Genomic DNA, 11,479 nt, shown 5'->3' with positions numbered 1-11,479 from the left:
TCTGAGATACCAATCTCCTTGAGCAGGAGACAGGCAGGTACTGATGGGGGTGATCATCTGACTATGGAAAGTTCCCTTAGTGAGGGAGGACCATTCTCCATTGGTGGTGGCTGGAGGAGTTGGGTGAAGGGTGGCTGCAGATCTCTCAAGCCATCTCTCTCCTCAGGACACAAAGGCAGCAGCCACACCTAATCTTATCTCCCCAGGGGTGAGGGAAACTAGAATGAAGAGTGGGGGTCCCAGAGTGATCTGGTTCCACTTATCTCTTTAGGTTTGTCTGTCCTTTGGATTAGTTTCTCAAGGAGAAGGTTCTTTGATGTACCCCAGAGAACTTCTGGGGTGCTCTGGGCCCGTAACAATTTTATTCTCGTTGGATTTGTGTGCAAAAGGGTGTAATTCTTTTTTTTTTTCCCTTTGGCAGGGCAATGAGAGTTAAGTGACTTGCCCAGGGTCACATAGTACATGTCAAGTGTCTGAGGTCAAATTTGAACTCAGGTCCTCCTGAATCCGGGGCTCTATCCACTGTGCCACCTAGCTGCCCCCTGGTGTAATTCTTTAAAGAGGAATTCCTAAGAACCCCTATCCCAAACCCCCATCAATTAATTTCCCCCGTAACAATCCCTATGGTCCCTTACAGCTCTAAATCGATGATGTTATAATCTTATATTGTGACTTGATCAAGAAAGAATACCTCACGAATAGGTAAAAATTCCTGAATTCAGCCAGTAAGTCAATCAGTAATTAAGTGTCTATGTACCAGGCACAATGCTAAGGGATGAGGATACAAAGTAAGGCAAAAGATGTTACCTGCCCTCAATGAGGGAAGAGGGTAGCATATCCCAGCTGGGGTGTGATGAAGTGCAAAATAGTTCAGCCAGGTGGGAAAAATGAGCTGGCTGCCCTGGGCACCCTGAGGGAAGAAAGGGCTGTAGAGGCAGGGAGGGCTGAGTTATAGAGTTGAAGTGATCTTGCAAGATGATGAAGATTCCAGAGGCTGCGATAAAATGTCCAGCTAGTGGCATCCAGATATAGATAAATTCTGGGAAAGGTTGTTTTTGTCATCAAAAGATCCTGTTATGGGAAAATAGGTGGGGGGTTTGAGATAGGGGTTTGGAATAGGGGTAGGGGTTCTTAGGAATTCCTCTTTAAAGAATTACACTCTCTTGCACACAAATCCAATTAAAATTAAAAAATAGTTTATTTAGGGGATAGGGGAGAGAAACCAAGAGAGAAATCCTTGGACTTCTCATGGGGAGAAGGCATAGCACAGAGGCTTGGCTCTGAGATACCTCCGCAAGCAGGAGACAGGCAGGTACTGATGGGGGTGATCATCTAACTGTGAAAAGTTCCCTTATTCAGGGAGGACCATCCCCCACTGGTGGTGGCTGGAGGAGTTGGGTGAGGGGTGGCTGCGGATCTCTCAAGCCATCTCTCTCCTCAGGACACAAAGGCAGCAGCTACACCTAATCTTATCTCCCCAGGGGTGAGGGAGACTGGAATGAAGGGTGGTAGTCCTGGAGCTAGCTCAGTTCTGATCCAGTGCCACTTATCTCTTTAGGTATGTCTGTCCTTTGGTTTAGTTTCTTAAGGAGAAGGCTCTTTGATGTACCCCAGAAAACTTCTGGGGTGGTAGGCCCATAACAATTCCAAGATCTAAAGAAGATGCTTCATATCATATCTGGGGCTCAGAAAACAGAGTAAAAAGTTCACTACCAGTTTTCCAAAGTACCTGGTCCTTTTCTTCACAACCTCTTTCTCCTTAGCAACTGGGTTCTTAGTATTGAATAATTAAGTGGGGCTCATGCAGAAATATAAAAGAGGTCATTTGAGGCAGAGTGGAGGGGCTGAGAAATTGAGACCATGCAATTTGTCTTTAGGGGATGGTGTGAATTTTAGTGGGCTGAGAGGTGGAGTGGAACAGTAGGAAAGAAATGTAGAAAGACAGGCTAGGGTCAGACTGAGCTTCCCTGTGTGCCACACATGCCTCCTCAACCAACCCAAAATGGCTACTTCCATTCATCACATAATCCAGGGTTTATCTGATTAATTTCAGGGTCAGCTTCATAGCTGACTTTTCTGTAAGTCAGTGAGTAAGTTATAACCTCAACCTGATAACCTAGTCATACCACTAAAAGAATGGTGATCAAATTCTACAAATGGCTCAATATCCTTTAGAATTCAAGATGGATTTTTACCCAATCCTAAAAATAAAATAAAATTTAAATTCTCAGCAATTTAGTGGCCCAGGAGAAATAATTGGCAAGGTTGGATTTTCTAATATAAGAATAAACACTTGATCCTGTAGAATCTTTTCAACAATACCTAATGCTACAGATTTATAAAAAATGCTATTTCCTTTTTAAAAGAAACTTAAGAAGTGGCAGCTAGGTGGTGCAGTGGATAGAGCACTGGCCCTGGATTCAGGAAGACCTGAGTTCAAATTTGGCCTCCAGACACTTGACACTTGCTAGCTGTGTGACCCTGGGCAAGTCGCTTAACCCCAATTGCCTCACAAAAAAAAAAAAATTTAAAAGAAACTTGGAAGGACCTACATGAACTAATGCTGACTGAGAGGAACAGAACCAGGAGAACATTGTACACAGTAACAGCAACATTGTGTGATGAACAATGGGGATAGACTTGGCTCTTCTCAGCAGTGCAACGATCCAAAACAATTTCAAAGAACTCAAGATAGAAAATGTTCTCCACATCCAGAAAAAAACTGTGGATTATGAATGCAAATTGAACCATACCTTTTCTACTTTTGGACTGTTTTTTTTTTCCCTTCCTTTTTGAGGTTTTTCCCTTGTGCTCTGATTCTTCTTTCACAATATGACTAATGCAGAAATATGTTTAATGTGATTGCATATATATAACCTATATCAGATTGCTTTCTGTCTTGGGGAGGAGGGAAGGAAGGATGAGAGAAAAATTGGGGACTAAAAATCTTACGAAAACAAATTTTGAAAACAATCCTTACATGTAACTGGAAAATAAAAAAAATACTTTTATGTAAAAAAAATTTTTAAGAGATGTATCATTCTCTTGAAGTGATTGGTACCAGTTATTGTTGCTGTTACTCATCCTTTGCTCTCAAAGAGGACCAATGATATCAGGAGGGTGAAGTCTTGACTTGCAAGTGAGTTGGATTTAAGCGAGGGAGAACTGCCCAAAGTCATCAGCCTCACTTTCTCCTCCAGAATCATCAGAGTCCAGTAGCAAGACATAGGTCAGGACAACTGGTGATGGCCCCCATAGAATGGAGTGGGGAAGACTTGAAGGAGAGAGACCAACCAGAGGGTTACGGTAATAGTTTAAGCATGTAGTGATGAGGGCCCACACCAGGTTGACGTTAGTGTCAGAGGAGAGAAGTGAGCATATACAAGATATGCTATGAAGGTAGAAATGACAGGAATTGGAGATGAAGGGGTTAGTACCAGTATCATACAGTGGAAAGAGTTTTTGAGTCAGATGACCTGTGTTCTAATCTTGTCTCTGACCCTTAATATGTGAACTTGGCCAAGTCTGAGCCTCAGTTTCCTCTTCTGTAAAATGAAAGGCTTCTAAAGTTTCTTCCAGCTCTCAATCTGTGATCCTATGAACAGGCATACCAGTCAAGGGTAGATATTTTGTGTCCTACCACTAGGTGGCAGGAAGTCACGGGTTAATGGGATATTGACTGTAATATTTTACTGTAGCAGGTCACCTGTCGGCATTAGTACTGGCAGTGTATCTAGTACCTGCTGTGGAAGAATGATTCACACTTTTATAGTGTGATAAAAAATTCAAAAAGTGTTCTCACAAAGTAATGTAAGTATCATTATCCCCATTTTATAGAGGAGGAAGATGAGTCCCAGAGAGGTTAGGTGAGGGAAGGGAGGCAGATTTCCAGGAACCAAAGATTTATTCCCAATCAAATGTTGAAGAACCCCAATGCTAAAGTGGCACCTTGGGATGGATCATTGGGAAGAGTCAGGTTGTCGTATTTAGTGGGGCAACCAAAAATGCAACTGTTGTGGGTCAGCTGCGGGGGGGAGGGCAACGTATCCAACTTTAGCAAGCTAGACTTAAAATCAAGAAGCCCAAAGTTTATCCTTCCTCAGATGCTTACTAGCTATATAATCCTGGGCAAGTCACTTAATCTTTTTCTCTTTTTGTTATTATTTTTAATATTTTATTTTCCCCCCAAATACGTGTAAAATAATTTTTGACATTCATTTTTCTAAAATCTTGAGTTCCAAATTCTCTCCCACCCTCCCCACATTGAGAAGGCAATTTGATATAGGTTATACATGTGTAGTCATGCAAAACATATTTCCATGACTTAATCTCTTTCTGCCTGTTTCCTAATCAGTCCAATGAAGGGATAGGACTCAATGACTTCCAAATCTTTTATAGCCCCCAAGCTACTTTACTAGGAGATGAAGAAACAAATCAAATATGGAAGCTTATCAGGTATGCACAAAGCTTCAATGCACTCAAGGAAGGACTATAAGTATATGCTGATGTGTGCTTTTCCTTTAGAAAGGCAATATGGTACATCAGATGGGGAACTGAATTTAGAACCAGGAACTCTGGGATTTGAATCCCACTTTACATACTTAATAGTTGTATATGACCTTGGGGAAGTCATTTAACCTATAGGAGTCAAAGTTTCTTCCTCTGTAAAATGGAAAAAAAGCAAAACACCTACTTATATCAATGGGTGGTGGTAAGGCTTAGCTGAGACTTATGTATGTATGTATATTGTATGTATGTGGATATGTATATATTGCCCCTCACATGGCAGCTACCATTTTCTGGTGGGCTGGTGGATGGAAAGAGGAAGTAGCATGACACAACAGTGAAGGATGGTAGTCACAGTTAGAGGGGAAAACATGTAGATATGTATGATGGTGGCAAACTCCTGGCTCCAGCTGGATGCCAATTTCATGCATCCTTCCTTGTGATGGCTCAGGGGAGATCTGGGGTTGCTACCCAAGCCAAGATGGGAAGCACCAAGCTTCCTGAGTTTCAGGCTCCCAAGCAATGGATCTTGACCCTAGAGTTTCTACATCCATAGCAGATACCAGCCCTATGGGAAGTGTGAGTAAAACATCTCATAATAGCTATGTTGTTACACTCCTCTGTCTGCTGAAGGGAGGACTCAAGTTGTATGTATCCTAAAACTCTTGGGTTGAGACCAGGGGTTCTTAATCATTTATGTGTCTTAGACCCTTTTGGCAACTTGGTGCCCTTCTCAGAATAAGGTATTTAAAATGCATAAAATAAAATACATAAAATTACAAAGGAAACCAATTATATAAAATAAAGATGTCACTCTCCCCCCTTCCACAAAATCTATCTATAGATTCTCCAGGTTACAGACTCCTAGTCTAAATCTTAATAGTTATAGTTAATAGTATATATATCTGGAAGATTTCCAGGATCTAAGAGGCGGTTGGTAGATGTTTATTTTTTTAATTATACTTTGTCTCCTTGTTATTAAGTACTGCTTATTTAATGCTTCTATAAAAAGAGCAAAAATGCAGCATTCAGCATCTTAATTCACATGTCTGATAAGCCAGTGGAGTCATGTGATTAGTGCTGATTAAAAGGCAACAAAGACTGCTCCAAATCATTAATAATAAAAGTGCAAATCAAAACAATTCGATTCCAACTTAGACCCATCAAGCTGGCAAAGATGATAAAAATTAAAAAGGATAAATGTTAAAAGGATATGGGAACATCAATACACTATTGGTGGAGCTGTGAATTGGTCCAACCATTATAGAAAGCAACTTGTAATTATCCAAAGAAAATTACTTGAAAGTCCATACTTTTTTTTTGCAGGGCAACGAGGGTTAAGTGACTTGCCCAGGGTCACACAGCTAGTAAGTATCAAGTGTCTGAGATCAGATTTGAACTCAGGTCCTCCTGACTCCAGGGCCGGTCGGTGCTCTATCCACTGTGCCACCTAGCTGCCCTTGCTAATCCCCTCTTGAAGACTGGAGGGAATGAGCAACCAGTATGGCAATGTCCTGGGAAGGCTTGCCTGCCCCTCCTCCCAAGTTCTCATGCTGGCTTCTCATTCTAAATCAAGAATGGTCTAGACCTCAGATCCTATCTAGCAATGTCTCCCTTAAGCCTCATTTAGACAACCCATGTACATATCATAAATATCTTATATGGGGGCAGCTAGATGGCATAGTGGATAGAGCACCGGCCCTGGAGTCAGGAGTACCAGAGTTCAAATCCGGCCTCAGACACTTAACACTTACTAGCTGTGTGACCCTGGGCAAGTCACTTAACCCCAATTGCCTCACTAAAAAACAAACAAACAAAAAAATTAAAATAAATAAATAAATATCTTATATGGACACACACAATCCTTACACATACAACAGGATGAAATTGTCAAAGCATAGTGGAGTCTTAGAAGAGATGTATATGTATGTTACATGGGGTTAGGTTCAAAAGTCAGTATAAAGAAAAAAAATGGGACGGCTAGGTGGCGCAGTGGATAAAACACCAACCCTGGATTCAGGAGAACCTGAGTTCAAATCTGACTTCAGACACTTGACACTTACTAGCTGTGTGACCTTGGGCAAGTGATTTAACCCTCATTGCCCCCCCCCAAATATGTAGTCCAAATTATCCTTGAAAATTCCTTAAATTACCCATATGGTGCACTGCAGTACCTTAAAGTGGTCTCTTTAAAGAAGTCAGTCCATACCAGAGTGCAGTTGAATCTAAGATGGTTACTACAGAAACAGATAAATGCAAGTTTTATTTTTTCTCAACACCCTGCCAAGCTGTCTTTTTTCTCCCAGGAGGAAGGCATGAACTTTGTTACAGAAGAAAACAAAGCAGGTAAATCCTTCGCCAGGAGAATTGGTATTTAGGGAGAAAAATACTTTATATAATCAAGTGTGATTATATAAAGGGTAGGGCAAAAGTCACAATGTTTTAATAATTTTTTGAAAATCACTTTTTCTTTCTTTTATTTTTTATTGCTTTTATATATTTTTTCTTTTTTTTCCATTTACAAGATTTGATTTTTCACACGTAATTTAAGTTCATTTCCCACATATATTGTATATGATTTTACGTTATTGTACATTGAAAACAAAAAATAAAAAAGTTATTAAATATTGAAACCCCTTCATGACTTTTGGCCCATCCTGCATTTTTCTCTCTCTCATCTCTAGCTCTTTGAGTGGAATGGAAAGCAATTTAATTGTTAGTTTAAATTTTTGCTGAACTTGAATGGTTGAATTTGGCAATTTAAAGGAAAATATATGATTATATTGTACCAGTTATTAGATATTTCTGGTTAATCTAATACCATATAAACTCAATTTTACTTTATTTAGCATTGTGTATATTTCTTCTATTTCCCTTCCATCCTCCATTTTTTTTTACCGTGTTTCTCTTTCTAACTGGCAATGATGTTCTATTACAAGGTTATGTATGTGAATTTTATTCCAATAGGACCCTAGAAATAGCTATGGCTTAAATATTAATATGGGCAGCTAGGTACTATAGTGGATAGAGTGCTGGGCTTGGAGTCAGAAAAACTCATTTTCCTGTGTTCAAATACAGTCTCAGACACTTATTAGCTATGTGACCCTGGACAAGTCACTTGATCCTGTGTGCCTCAGTTTCCTCATCTGTAAAATGAGCTGGAGAAGAAAATGGTAAACCACACCAGTATCTTTGCCAAGAAAACTCCAATTGGGATCACAAAGAGTCAGACACAACTGAACAACAACTATCCCAACCACCACCTTTTTTTTTTAGATTTTTCTTTTTTTTTTAATTTTTAGGGAGGCAATTGGGGTTAGGTGACTTGCCTAGGGTCACACAGCTAGTAATTGTCAAGTGTTTGAGGCTGGATTTGAACTCAGGTCCTCCTGAATCCATGGCCCATGCTTTATCCACTGCACCACCTAGCTGCCCCACCACCACCTTTTTAACAGCCCCTCCTCCCCCAAGACATTCTCACCACTGGTAGATATTAGTCTTTTGCTCTTGACCACTTTGTTTAAACTTTATTTCATGTACAGCTTCAGATTATATAAAACATAGAAAATGGAATATTTTAAAGGCACGTTAAGTAGAAAGAACCTAGCTAATCCTAAAATCACATTTGTTCTGACACTAATCATCTAATTCATTCTCTATGCTTTCCCCCCCCAGCATTTGCCCATCACCATCACCCCCAATATACAAAATTTTACAACTTGTTCTTTTTTAAGTACTGTGAATTAGTTTAGTGATCCCCATCCAGGCAGTTTTAATTATTAAACAGCTTAAACCTAGACTACAGTGTGTTTAGTGTAAGCACATAAGCAAACAGGAACTTGGGTGACAAAAATCTCTTTCTTCAGCTAATATTGGGAGTTTTAAACTCACATCATGGGAATTCTCTCTGTTCAACAGGGTATGTCTACCTATGGGTAGCAGTAATCCTATAGCATGGGGGTATGTTGGTGTTTACAAGGCATCTCGGATCTTTCCATTATTGAATACCTGTGTACATCTATCCACTCTGGCCAATAATTTAGGAATTTATTAAGCTAATTTAAAAGGAGGGTGAGAACAAAAACCCACAGTAGCCTTTAATGCAAATTAACAAAATCAGCTGTTGATCTCCATCAGGTCACCACTAGAAATTGGAATTTCAGTACTTCCTAAAAAGGTCATACAATTAACAAACGATATTTTCTCAAACTCGATTTTTATCATAATAGAAGTGTTCTTAATATTCACTTTAAAGAGATAGTCTGAAGTCATGGTTAGAATGCTGGACCTGCAGTCAAATTCTGCCTGGGACACTGTATGTCCCTAAAAAAGCCACTTAACCTTTGTATGTCTCAACCAATTCCTTACTGGTTTTCTACAAGTCACAGGCAGATTGTGATCTGCATTGATGGAGGGAGTTCTCAAGCTGGGACAGCTGACAAAACTTACAGATCCTTTGGGTTTGGCACTAGTTTTCACTTTGAGTTGATAGATTAATTTGGTAATTAGTATCAAGTAACAACTACCAATCCTGCCCAGTGGGACATTTTATTTCCTCTTTTTTTTTTCTTTCCCTTTATCTTTACTTCACGGGTGAGTCAAATTCTTCACTTTGATACTGTTATCTTTCTCTAACCCTCACAAATGTCATTCATTGCATTTTAGGAGAAAAGTTTGTTTCCTTGTCTCAAGGAACTTGCCATCTAAGATGGATGTGGGCACCCATAGTGTACTGCCACATTGCTAAACACACCCAATAATTTTCAGATTGTATTTGAGCTGTTTAACACTCCACTAAAAAGACGATTCCAACTCCCTGACTATTATAGAGATGCCATCTGTAACCCTAAGATAGAAAGCTTAGTGAGTCCATTGGCCTAATTTTCCTGCATGAATCCCTTCATTAAGTTAACATGAGACCACTCCACAAACAATAATCTTCAAACTACAAAAGCTGTGATTCTCCTGCCATTGGACGATTGGGCAGTTGGTAAGGCCACTATGATTTTACACCCTGATAGTCATCCTGTGATTCCGTTGTGGTCTTCATTTGAGTAATTTAGGTGAGAAAGGGCCCCACTGCTGCCCAAATCTGACATGGATGGACAGCCACGCTATTCTCTTCCCACCTCCTTCTGTGTTGGTCTGGCTGTGTATAGATCACCATTACACTGAGCAAAATGGAAAATACAAAAAGCTACATTTAAATAACATCCATGGTGTAACAAAACAGACCAATGACAGAATGTGGTGAGGTTAGAAAAACACCTCCCCTCAAGTCCTGAGAGAGAAATGCACACAGACACACATACACACATCCATACACATGTATGTGTACAAATCAAGACACATACATACCTTCTTTAAAAAAAAAAAAAAAAGGAAATTGCCACACAGGTAAAGGCCTAGGCTCATTTGGGGATTTCCTGGTGTCTTTAAGTCACACCACAAACCTAACATTATTTATATATAAACATTTAAAAAAAACCCAAAACTAAATAATCCCCTCCCCCCCCACCCCCTGCCCCTGCTACTAACCTACTCATCTGCTATTAAGAACATTAATCTTCAATGGAAGATTATGCAAAGTATTATGTGTGTGTAACAGATACAGTACGAGGCTCACTAAATGCCATTGGAGTGAGTCAAAGGCAACTATATTTAGGCTCAGCTAAATAAGTGCAGTAGCATTTGAAGATACGCATACTCTCTAGATCTATCCACTGAGGAGACTGAAGGACAGCTGGCCCTATGTTATTTACGGGATGAGGTCCAGCTACTGGATTTGGGCAACCTGTTGCTTTCTTTCCTCTTATTGTCCACTGATAATATTTTAGTTGTTTAAGATGTTTGCCATAGGGCAGGCCAGGCAGGGATCCAAAAGGATGTACCAATCTTGTTATTTTTGTTTCTCTCTTCATCAGTAGCCTGGGGCTGGGGGAGAGGAAAGGGGTGAGATGGGAAGGGGAGGGAAGCTTCAAACCCTTGGCTCTATGGAGGTTTGGGCTCAGACAACACAGCTGGCCATTGTGGAAGGCTTTCCAGGGAGTCTGGCAGGGAAGCACTTGCTCTTCTCATATATGACCAGCAGAGGGGGTAAGACCACGTGTGCTCCATCTCCATATCTCCTTTTAAGAGGCCCATACAACCACAACAAACTAGACTTTGGTTCCTTTGGAGGACCGGGGGTGGGGGAGACAAATGAACCCTGAAAATTTCCAAAGGAAACCGTTCAAGCCAAAAACTGAGTAAGTTAAGAGAAAGCAAACCTCTGCTGAGATATTGAGATGACATTTGGAGTTAGGCCTGCCAAGGGTTGAGGGTTGATCCAGCTTTGACCAATGGGACTTGCCCAAGTTGTCCACTGGTTCTCACCCTGAGGGCTTTTCCACTCCCCCATCCCCACTTGCTAAGGTGACAATGTTGTTGATAACTTCTTGAAACTGCTCTGCACAACTAGCATGAAGATGAGAGAATTCTCCCTTGAGGGTCTGCAGAAATCAAGGCTGACTGTTTTCAAAGCAAGTGGTTTTCCCAGCAAGAGCCATTGCATTTTACTATACAAATTCACAAGCCACCACAGGACCAACTTGAACCTTGTGGTTAGCAGACACCCACACAAAGAGACATAGTCACACACACACATACACACATATAGAAAATAGACAAACCAACCAACACTGGCCTTTTTGCAAATTTCTACTATGACTATGAGGGCTAAAGATGTCATCTGGCCTTCATTCTTTGGTTTCATTGTTGTTGTAGTTGCTTCCCCCTCCCCCCCTACCCATCTGATTCTACTTTCTACCTCCATGACCCATATCAAGTCTTCCTCAGCAGAGGAGAAAACAGCATTGACTTGTCATATATACCATGATATGAGCCCTGCCAGATGAGGAAAGGAAAGGGGTTTGTTAGTATCTGGTTGCATCCGATCACAGGCACAGTGAGGTTAAGAAACATCATGCTGAGG

The sequence above is a fragment of the Dromiciops gliroides genome, chromosome 1, assembly GCF_019393635.1.
Source record: "Dromiciops gliroides isolate mDroGli1 chromosome 1, mDroGli1.pri, whole genome shotgun sequence".
Classification (NCBI taxonomy): Eukaryota; Metazoa; Chordata; class Mammalia; order Microbiotheria; family Microbiotheriidae; genus Dromiciops; species Dromiciops gliroides.
Note: the sequence above shows the minus strand (reverse complement) of the source record.